General features: G+C 39.6%; 1 protein-coding gene across 2 annotated transcripts in view; it reads right to left on the reverse strand.

Annotated features, from left to right (window-relative positions):
* The window catches only part of LOC111573649 (tumor protein p53-inducible protein 11), a 38,125-nt gene extending 37,977 nt beyond the window's left edge, over nucleotides 1-148 (reverse strand). Inside the window, exon 1 of one of the 2 annotated variants that reach the window (XM_023277914.3) lies at nucleotides 14-148. The gene's annotated coding sequence lies outside the window, so the exon portion shown is untranslated. The remainder of the gene's footprint in view (nucleotides 1-13) is intronic. The other variant, XM_035951748.2, reaches the window with a different exon arrangement.
* Nucleotides 149-12,115: the final 11,967 nt, after the last annotated feature.

Consider the following 12,115-nt stretch of genomic DNA (forward strand, 5'->3'; position numbering starts at 1 on the left):
ATGTGTAACTTACAGCAGAAAGCGGAGGGGTGTCCAGAGTTGGCTTCCGAGCGGAGCTTTAGCTGCTGTTAGTGGCGGAGCAGAGCGGTTCAGCGGCGGCTCTGCTCGTTAACAAACACCGGAGCAGCGAACCGTCCAGGGGGCTGAGCAGCGCCGTAATACCCAGAGATCAATGCAAGACGCGCAGCGCAATGTTTTTACCGTAATACTCAGACTAGCGCCACACTATAAACATGGTCTACAGCAGGGGTGATAAGATAAGATAATCCTCTATTACTCCCCATGTCAGGGGAAATTTTTCATGTTACAGCAGCAATATACAGTAAAGGCAGAAATATACAGTAAAGATAAATAATTAAAATAACAATAATATATATACAATATATACAAGAATGAAGGATGAGAAATGAATAAATAGCTGTCAAACTCATTTTGTCAGGGGCCTAAAATGATCTTAAACAAGCCGGACCAGTAAAATCATAGCATAATAACCTATTAATAATGACAACTTCAAACATTTCAGTTTGTTTTAGTGCATAAAAGTACAAGTACATTCTGAAAATATTCACTTTTACTGAACTATCTCTAAAAAAAAGGATGATTAATTTTTAAATGAACTATCTTTATTTAAAAATTAAGATAGTTGCATTTGCACAAGCCCCACCTGGAATTGTGTTATATTACAATTTTTCTCAGTCGCTTTGGTATATTTCTCAGATCAGAATTGAAATTCTCAAAACAACTTGTTCAATCTTCACATCATTGTGTCACTTGTGCACATCAAAAAAGCAGTTTCTCATTTCTTTGAACAAATTGCAAATGCTTTGGTACATCCATGCAAATGATTATTTACAATTCTCTGCCATTTCCTACATTATCAATTGCTTTTGTCATGTTGATCAAAATATATTAGAATTGGTCTCTGTTGAATAGTCTCACCCTCGACAACATTTTGGCATTAGTTCATCGCAGAAGTCATTACATGCAAAATGGTCGAACAAGCTGTCAGATAATGTCAAGGATATTTCTATACATTTCCATTAGACTTTTTTTCTAAATCTGTCCTGAATTGATAAATTGCTCCCAGGTGAATCTTGACTTTCTCTACGAAGGGAAATGTGTGAAAGGTTAGGGTTTTCTGAAATCGCTCAAAGACACAAGAGAAGATATTCATGATGTGGAGGAGAATTTGTGGCCCAACAGACAGGAACGTCAGGAGGTGTAGGAAGACTGTACTGGAATTCCTACAGCACTGCATGTACAGTTTTCCCTAAGGAGATTGTCCTATGTTCACATTTCTACTTTTGTTTTTTTTTCTTTGTGCTATACAGCGCTGTTTTCCTTTCTGTATCGCAATGATGTATGTCAACAAATTACAACAGTAAAAGTGTAAATGTGAATCTTGTCCAGTCTCTTGCAATTAATCTCCCACATACACTAAGGTGTAACTTACAATTTACAATAACTGTCATCAAAACTTGAGCCATAGTTTACATCAGAACATCCCTCCAGAGAACACTGTTATAATGACAACACGACTAAACAATTTGACTGTCTTATCCACACACAGTGACACAAGGACTTGTCATTCTGATGGAACTGACATGTTCATTGACACAGATATTTACTTTTGAGAGATGAACTAATGGTTTTTACATAGATAGATAGATAGCTAGATAGATAGATAGATAGATAGATAGATAGATAGATAGATAGATAGATAGATAGATAGATAGACAGATAGACAGATAGACAGATAGACAGATAGACAGATAGATAGATAGATAGATAGATAGATAGATAGATAGATAGACAGATAGACAGATAGACAGATAGATAGATAGATAGATAGATAGATAGATAGATAGATAGATAGATAGATAGATAGACAGATAGATAGATAGATAGATAGATAGATATTCATTCTGCTTCCTTTTTATATTTCTGGTATTTCAACATCAACTCTTTCTCAATATTGCAGAAGAGTCACGGTTTAACAGCCTTCCGTTTCCACATTGCCACAGCCTGAGAGGACAAAGGCAGGGGTATTTGTCTTTAATCTTCTGCTTTTGTAACAGCATCAACAGCACTCGTCCAGGTGCAAATAAAACAAGTGCCTCAGCTTTGAACAGAGGTGCTGAATTAGTGTTAGAGGAAATACCTCTGAGGATTTCCTGGACGCTGGCAGCAAGACTGAGTAACACACATTTAATAGGACAGCTCTATGGCAACATGCACACATTTCTCTGAGAGAGACATTTCACAGGTTTGTGTGCATTTAAACTGCAGATAGGAGTGGATCAAAACTGATTTTTAGTAATAGTATTTGCTCAAATCTATTTTGACACTGTGACAAGAAGAAAATTGCTGGAATGTCATTCTTTGTTAGAATTCTCTCCTCTCTTATAATCTTATATTGAGGCTGTCCTCACAAGATAAATGGCATGTCACATTTCTGATTTCTGGCTGATCATATCACAATTTTATTTCAATAAACAATTTGCATGACAATTGTAATAAAGGTGTTCAGCAGAAGTGTTATATAATTTTCAAGGATTTTGCTACAATGCAGGAAAAAGTAGAGAGTGCATGTTTAAAGCCTCAAGATAGATGAATGGAGAATGTAGCTGCAAAGTGAATGTGAATTAAATTTATTGTAAAGTAACTGAAGACTTAAAATCCACACATTTGATATAGATATGTTGCATATTGAGTGAGATAACAATTCACACAATAAAGACACAAGCCACTGGAGCCACATGATGACATGATACTCAATGATCAACATTTTATTTCAGTCTTTCATATTGTACTATTGCCCTGGCAGGTCAGTAAAACAAAACAAATCATCTCCAGTCATGGAAATCTCACTAAATCAGAACATACTCCTATGTGGTGTAAATCAGCATTTCTAAGTCAAAAATCTCCGCACAGTTGCCAGTGAGCAGCTGTGATGTAGATGTTGCAGTAATAACTCTAAATTATTCATGTACAGCCAAAGTGAAGCATTACCAAGGAAGCTGTCTTCCAGAAATAGTTTACATTTTAGGTTTAAATATCTACTTTTACACAACAGATTAGTGTTTCTGTTAATTATTAATCTAATTAGTAATCCAATTTGTGGGAGTAATCCATCAAAACATATGGGAGAACTTTAGAAATCAGGTCTGTGGTCACTTTTCAGTGGCATTTTTGCTCACCTGCAAGATTCTGACATCCACCCTTCAGTGGTTCGGCAGGATATTGGCCACTCAAGGGAAACAGTGACATTTGAGAAGAGTGCAGTGAGGGTGGATGTTACAGGTGAATAGCAGGCAGGTCCGCATTAAAGAGATAAAAAAGGCAGGAGATGGTAGGCGTTGCGGTGGTGCTGGGCAGACTGGTGTGAGAGCAGCAGAGATACAGTCAGGCACGCATTGAGGAGGACGACTTGGTGGAAAGACATGACAGGTTAAGACAGGAATGTTTCTCTTACATTCTGCTCATTGTAACATTTTTCAATATGTATACCATTTTTAGCGTGCAGACACAGGAATGTGTGGCGTGCAATTTGAGCAATGAACAAGAAAATATAGGCTCTAAGAAAAGGGGCCGGTATGGGGGAGGCATGTGTGCTTTGTCTTCACCCACACTCAAACCTGTCAAACAGACGACACTCGTCTTCCTCCCCCAACATGCAGCGACAAATTGGGTTCCAATATCTTGAAACTTCAATTTCTTGCCTTGTCTCTTGCCTTCTCTTTTCATATGGAATTGTCTGGGGGGGAAAGTGTAACTTGTTTGTTATCATAAATTTGTTATGTAAGATGTCAACAAAGGAACAGGAATAGCAACAGGGAGTGATGTAATGCTTAGTTATCATGTATTATTTGAGTATTGAACAAAATAATGAAGTAATCCAGGAAAAAAAACAAGTGTTCTCAGATGACTTAATTTCGTCACTAAGCAAAGGGATATGAGCTCCAAATAATGACTGTCTTGATGCTGTCACTTGCCTTTTCACCTAAATGAAAACATTTCAGTAGAAATAACAGAGTAAACACAAATGTACACAACAAATCCCTTAAGATTAGTTTCACATCATAAGCTACTAAGCACCTTAATGGCACTTGGTGACACTAAAGTCTTGTTATCAGCTCCTTTCCAGACACCCTACCTCCTTAGCTAACCATGTTAAACAGCTTTCTAGGCATTAGTCTTAAATTCTCCCTCTGTGCTTCATCTCGCTTCATGTCTTACGATCGCACAACGTTTAAAAAGCACAGATATCTTTTGCATATGGTGATTATGTGAAGCAGTTTTATTAAAGAAGCCAAGAAAATATTCTCCCCTTACTCCCCGCTTGCGTCAAAACAGCAGGATGCATCGTTTAAGAGAAGGATTGTGCTATTTGCTTCAATTTATGTGAAGTAGTCATCACAACAGGAAGACTGTGGAAAATCAATGACAAGAGCGACTTCCAGCAAAAGAACAAAAAAAACAGCCAATACCAGCCATTAATGCCGCAGGTGACAAGATAGAATGAAGCAGATGCTCTAAAAGAGGAAGAAGTGAGGCGGTTTCTGAACCTTCGAACAAATGGATTGAAAATTCGTGTGATTCATAAACCTTACTGTGTCACGAGTACAACTGCCCTGGTGGCCCACAGCTCAATCACATGTAAACACAAATATGGGTGTAGGAGAGGTGGGGGGAGGTGGAGGGTGCATGGCAAGCAGCAGTCTGTACTGTCTCTCTGCTTTGGTTGTTTATCAGCGAGAGTCTCCCATGAGGCTCAAATCTAGGCCAACAGTTGCTGAAAAGTGTAAAGAGGCAAAGGTCAAGTATTAGTAAATGCAGATTTGGGCTACAAAGTCTCGCTCCACTTCAGTCTGTCTACACGCAGGCTTTCTGGCCCGGCTACCACCAGACTGGACAAATGCACAGTCAGTTAATCATTTCCTTGGCTCATCCTTTACTTTCAGATTAATCATTATTTTCTCTGTCTGATCCTGGAGAGAATGAGAGAACCCACTAGTCCAATAGTAATCAGGACACAAACGGAATTACTTTTGCCCTGAATAACCCCCACAAAAAGTGAATGAAAAGTAATGAGAAAGCGGGAGCTGAGCAATTATCTTTGTTGTACACAGCCGAAGTGTTGGAGGAGCATTGACTTCTACATCCAATAACAATGCATTGCATAACTGGGTTTACCTGAAAAGCAAATGGAAATATTCCTTTGACAGATAGAGGCTGTCTGAGGCTTTGGCATGTTGTGCTGCTCCGTGGGATCCAACTAAATATTTAGCACCTCAGCAGCCCTTCGTATGGAAACAATAGTGTCCCTTCTTTCAAGTATAATTAAATTTTCTCTTCGCTCCGGCCAAGAGCTATTTTGAGAACGGGGTTATTATTTGTTTCAAGCAAGAGAAAATGATTAACCCAAACATAAGCCAAATTCAAATTTGATGATATTCGAGCTCTGACAACTGAGGCTGGGCATTGACTTGAATGGTGCCAAATCAGATTTTACATGATGTATGAGACATAATGTTTCACAACCTGAATGATGTCCCTGTGGTGTCACAGAAAAAATAACAGCATAAGGGAAAATGAGTGCTTTAGCGTGACGTGCCAAAAGGTCTTAGCTGTATAACAAATGCTAATAACTTAATTAAAAACAGATTAATTCTAATTAATTCTGGTTTGAAATGAAAAGAGGTGTTGACTGTGCCATCAGCTGGATAGATGCACCAACAGCGCTGTAAGCTTGGGATAAACCAATAGTGTCTGATCTGTGTAAACCAGTAAATGCTGGTGTAATTGATTAAAACAACTCCTACAACACCTGCATCTGTTTGTTGTATACCACAGAGGGTGTAAATGCTGGGCAGGACAATATTTCTCCCTGGATCAACACTCTCTTCACCCTCTAGAATGAATATATGACTTCCTGCACATGGTCGCATACACTATATACACAATATTTCATCATTAAGGAGGAAAACTGTGAGAGATGAATCATTTCATAGCTGATGTGGGCTGGGTTCTCTCCCCTCCTTCAATAAGTACCCGGGATACACAGATGAACACGCTGCAGCTTGCATAGAAACTGAACACTGTTTAAATATTTTATTAGGGCACTTTTGTTTTGCGGGTACAACAAAGACCGTTTAATGAGGTACCATTTTAGTGAGACAAGACCAAAATGTCTCTAAAATGGATTGACTGGAAAGCAACTAACAAACAACCCCTTCCTATTGATTTTGGTCATGTTTTTGCATTTTATTCAGTTACCACAAAGATGATTTTTTATTTCCAGAAACAAGTATTAGATCAACTGTCATGAAAGATATTAATGTTTTCCAGAGGATGAATCCCTGGATTTTCCTTTGGGGTTCTCAATAGGTGGATTTTTCGGGTTTTCTGTAAAGTGCAGGCTAAAACCAATGTCTGGACATGACTTCAAACACCTTCTAATGAAATTACACTACTGGTAAATAGTTTTAGAACTTCCAGTTTTGAAAGTCTTGAATGTTGGTGCTACCAAATCCTACAGGTGTCCCAACTTTTCTTGATTACTTACAACCCCCTTTGTCTGCATACAAGCCGTGCTGAAACACACTTTGGCACCAAACCCTCCAGAGCATTATTCTAACTGTATTGTACTGCAGAAAGTAGTGTGTGTGACAGACCATCATAACACTTAAAAATGTATGTCTTTCCTAAAGAGAAATTGTGAAGAAAGTCAAGGTGTCAGTGAGTACAGTTTTCTTCACCATCAAAAGGCTCAGAAACTGGGGGAAAGTCCGACAGGAAGAGGTCTGGAAGACCCAAAGCCACAACAGAATCAGAAGACAAGTTTCTGAGAGTCAGCAGCTTGGTGATAGAAGGCTCACAGGACAACAGCTTCAAGCACAGCTCAATAGTCATAGTAAGCAAGTCTTAGTTTCAACTGTGAAGAGAAGACTTGAAGTTACAGGTTTGACAGGTCCAGTTGCAGCAAGAAAGTCACTGCTAAGACGCCACAATCAGAAAAACAGGCGTGCCTGGGCCATGAAATTCTGTCAATAAACTACTGAAGACTGGAAGAAGGTATTACAAGCTGATGAATCAAAATTTGAAATCTTTGGTTCATCACACAGGATTTTTGTACGCTGTCAAGCAAGTGACAGGATGGTTCCTCAGTGTGTGACATCAACTGTCAAACATGGAGGAGGAAGCATGATGGTCTGGGGCTGTTTTGCTGGATCCAGGGTCGGTGACTTGTACAGAAAGAGAGGAACCCTGAACCAAAACAGCTACTACTGCATTCTGCAGCACCATGCAGGACCCTCTGGTATGTTCCTAGTTGTTTGAGTTTCTGTGTTTTTCACACACAATATTAATTTGATGCAATTATCAACATTATTATGTCAACACAACTTATCAAAACAATGTTTGCAACTTAAAAGGCTGAGCTAAATCATTAATTTACTTTTTTTCTAAGATCTTGCAGCCATGCATTTAATTAAGTGGTGGGAATAGGTCCTTGAACTATTTTTTTAGAGTGTTCTCAGCACATGCAATACTGGATAGACCAACACAGCAGATATTCATTGTCTCCAGAGATGTGTCTGACTTTGGCAATACCCTGAGTTACCTGTAGCCCCAACATGCACTTGAAAAATGTTTAAAATGACTCCGCATCAATTGGATTGGCTGTAAGCAAGGTGAAAACCCTAACCTTTGATATAGAGCCATCATCAGGTGAAACTTAATGATGTTTTGTGATCATTTGTTAGAAAGCTAAGAAGCTGAATGAATACCAGGTATATTTAGTGAACACACCTAGTAAACAGATGTATCTAGTGAATAGTGTATAGCGTTGACCATGTTTTTACAATATAATGTTCTACTGGGAAAGTATGGGTCTTGGGAATCATATGGAGGTTCTTTGCATGCACCACCCACCAAACGCTGTTGCACACCAGGCCCACTGTACAGCGGCAACAGCACAAAAGCAGCAACAATCTTCAACAGGACAGAACGTCCTACCACATCACATAAACTGCTTAGGATCACTTGAGAAATGTGACAAAGTAACCAAGGTGATGACTTGGCCTTCAAAACCTCCAGATATCAATCTGATCGAGCACAAACTGGACACACCACAACAAGCCAACCTATCCTGCAACCCACAAGACTTAAAGGATCCACTGCCAACATTCTGGTGCCAGACACCACAAGACAGCCCCAAAGGCTCCATGTCCATGCATCGGGAGTTCAGAGCTACACCATGTTAGGCAGGTGGTTTTAATGTTGTAGCTGCACAATGCATGTTTCACCTTTCAAAATTATCACTGTGAGTTTGTTAATAGCTAATGCTAGTATTTAGTTCAAAGCACCACTGAAGCCACATGCGTGCATAACAATATTATTTCAATATCAAACAGCTATTTTCTGCTAAAAGGATGAACTATCAACAAGCATGACAGCCTAGAGAAAAAAAAATGTGTACAGGAAATGAAAGAACCACTGGATCTCTCTCTCAGTGATGCAGCGTAAGTGATCACACCATTGTTATGTCATAATATTCACTATTTGTCTACTATTACTCCAAAAAAATCCTTTGAGACTGAGTAAAGTTACATAATGCGACTCATCCATTTAGACACAGCGTGAACTGTCGTCCAAAGGAAAATTGTGCAGCAGAATGTAAAAAAAAACAGATAAAAGCAGAGTTCAGCTCGGGGCCTCTGATAAAGGAAGGAGTATTTAAAGTTCTTGGACTGAATCTCTAGCAGACTGCAAGCTTAGAGCTGAGGCTGTGAGTGGGTGAACAGGGTTGTCTTTGTCAGGGTTCACACCTCAGCAAACACCCCACAGTTCGCAATTCAGTTTTATTTGCATCAGTGAGAAACTGGCATCCTTGCTCTGCCCATGAGCACTTTGCTCCCCTTGAATAAATGAGAGTTAAACTCCATGTTGTTTCAGCTCAGGAGCTCAATAAACTCAGGGTCTTGGTATTTTAAGAACACTTGAGTCGGTAGATCCGTCTCGTGCCTTGATATCTAGCTGAGGGTGGTTAAGGCAACCTGTACTCATCAAAGACGTTCTCATGTAAAGGCACATATTGATTTGTCCTTTACCCTGCTGACAGACCGGTCGTTGTATTGATGAGGACTGAGAGTACTGCATCTTTCTTTCCTCTCCAGCAGGAGGTGAAATGAGACCCAGGCTGATGCTCTGGAGGTCTCTGTGCTGCCTGACGGAAGTATGACAGCTCTCTGAGGATAGAGACGACAGCCAACTTCTCTCATGCCCCCCTCTGCTCCCTGCACTTCTCTGTCTGTGATTCAGGATACATGCTCCCGTAGAGCACAGTAAAAAGCTGAAGGCAACGTCAGTGTGATGAGCCCCTTCATGCAGTTATTTCAGGCGACTGCTGTCGTCAATGTCACTGGGTGCAACCATTTGAAAATAAATCTGAGTCTGTATAAACCTTCACAGACAGGAACATTTTTACATTTCTCAGTTAGAGTAAAAGTAAAATTGATTTACAAGTACTGTTATCTGTGACTGTCTAAGCATAAAACTAGAGAAACTGGCAATGAGACATACAGTGACTGATTTTACAAGTATTCTGCTACTATTTGGCTCTACATAGTATTCTTGCTCCTTGGTTCTCCCTCTGTAAAGGCTAAGTTTGTCAGTCAGGCTGAAATATCTCAACAAGTGTCTGCTTTGTATCTTCGGAGGATGATCCTTGACTCTTAGGAGTTTTTCTCGACAGCCATCATCAGGCTAAAATTTACATTCGTTCTGTGCTTTGGTTTCAAATGTGTGCATACCAAACTCAGATGATGATCATGCTAAAAATTACATCTGCTAAACATTAACATGTTAGCATGCTGATGTTAGCATTTAGTTTAGCACAGCCTCACAGAGCAACTGATGTGACTATTCACAGGAAAGAATAAGTCAAACTGACAAAAGTATTTTCTTGTTGCAGTTTAACTTTTATTGCACTCTTCAGGCGCTTCCCTTGTCTAACTGTAGAGTTTTATTTGGGCATGCAGCAGATTTACAGCTCTTCTCTACCACAGCCCTGCTCTGTGATTTACTTGTTAAAATGAGTGATGTGTGATGAGTGCTGTGTGAAGTGCATTTTTTTTGCATACAGTATCCCGCCTAATGCATTGTTAGGATACTCAGTGTGCTTCAATGGGCCATAAATTGTGGCAAACAACACCTACACACTTGTAACAAAGTAAGCTGAAAGAAAAACTATTTTATAAACCTAATATGAGTGAAATCTGGGTATAAAGTTTGATGCTGTTAGATTAGTCAGGGCCTACTTACCCTCCTTTGTAAAGCACCCACGGAGGTAATTTTTATTCATTCTCAAGTATAATGAGGATGTAAATGATAGGAAGGGATGAAGAAACGTGGGCTCAGAATACATTCGGCTGTGACCAGACAACTGCCCCAGAGACGCCGGCGTTATTCACATTTCACCATGAGAATAAATTCGAGATGTGAATAAATCACTCAAGTCAGCAAAAGCTCAAAGGAGATAAATGACAGAGTGAGAAAGGAAGATAGAGAGAGGAAACTGTGAGAATTTATAATGGGCCAAAAGAAAGTAGCAAAAAAGAGGGAAAGAAATAGCAAGAGAGTTGCAGATTTCATCCTAATGAGCATGTTTCATTTGGGGACTCAGAGAATAGCACAAAACACATTTTAGGAATTTGATCGTACAGACCATACAATAACGAATGGTGGCTTTTGAGACACCTGAACTGAAGATGCCCTGACTTCAATATGAGCATTGGTATTATTGGTGTTCATAAAAACAGCAATAATGTCGTGATTCATAGCCTATATTTCCATCCACAAACTCACAAAGCAACACACCAATTACCTAGAAAAGAGCAAACGCCTCATCTCTGTTGGCGAATGAAAAACATTGCAGACAGCTGAAAGTAGGCCCTGGAGGAAGGCAGGGGGGCAGTAAAGATGTTGGGTGATTGCGTTAAAGATTCATCACTTTCGAACCAAAAAAGGTCTGATTGCGCCGGGCACAAGTGATGGTCTCATGCAAGTCTGGTACCTCCGTCTCCTTCTCACAAGGCTGCTGTGTGTGGAAATGTCAACCATTTCCTCATTTCCAGCAGTCTAGCACCTGTGCATCCGCATCGTGTCAAGAGCTCTCCTGGCTGACATTTTGATGGTGTGGTTATAGCAGGATGGTGTTGGCATATCCCCCAGATTCACCATTAAGAGCTGTGCTGTCATCTAATAAATGAGTGTTAGTCGTTTTGATTGTTTCATTGACCGGAGCCTAACTCATTTATCAACAGCAATAAAGTAATCATAGTTCATAATGCTGCATGGTGTTCCCTGAGGCGCTGTGAAACAGTATTAAAGCTAATTCAAAATAATCTGTCCTGTATCATCACTTGAAATGCCTGCTGACAGACTGGCCATTTCTGCCTTTTAATGATCTGTGCAGCTGCATGATATGCATATTATCTTTTTTTGCCAAGAGTTAGCGAGGATTCTGACTGAAACAGGCCTTTATTAAAACAGCGCAGGGTGCCGTGCTGGTCAGGGAGTTCTGGCTGTGGTAGAGAGGAAAGTATATGAATAATGAGCTTAAATATACGCCAATATGCTTGAGAGCTTATGAGATGACTAAAAAAACTCCCTGCACAATAGCTTAATATTAAAACTATTCATCATTTCTTCCCTGCATTTAACCCATCATCAGTATTACAGGCAGCGCATCCCTGTGGTCAAGGACGCTTTGGAAAAACAATAGTTTCTGATGGTGGGAGAATCTGAAGTTCCCAGAGGAAAGCTGTACAAGCATGAAGGTAACATACCAGCCAAACAGAAAACACTGAGCCACCATGGTGCAGCTTGTAATACTTGCAGATTTTACAACTGTGGATCACAGTGACATCTATTTCATTTTCACCACCACAATCACGAGATGGGTCAATATATTATTGAGGGACTTTTGAAGTCCATGGGATATATCTTGCATACATTTTTATTAAAAGTAAAAAAAAATGAATGTTTTTTTATGTTCATTATGATCATGTCTTTACAAATTCCATAATTATTTATCATAGAAACAATCACT

The sequence above is a fragment of the Amphiprion ocellaris genome, chromosome 3 (assembly GCF_022539595.1).
Source record: "Amphiprion ocellaris isolate individual 3 ecotype Okinawa chromosome 3, ASM2253959v1, whole genome shotgun sequence".
Lineage (NCBI taxonomy): Eukaryota > Metazoa > Chordata > Actinopteri > Pomacentridae > Amphiprion > Amphiprion ocellaris.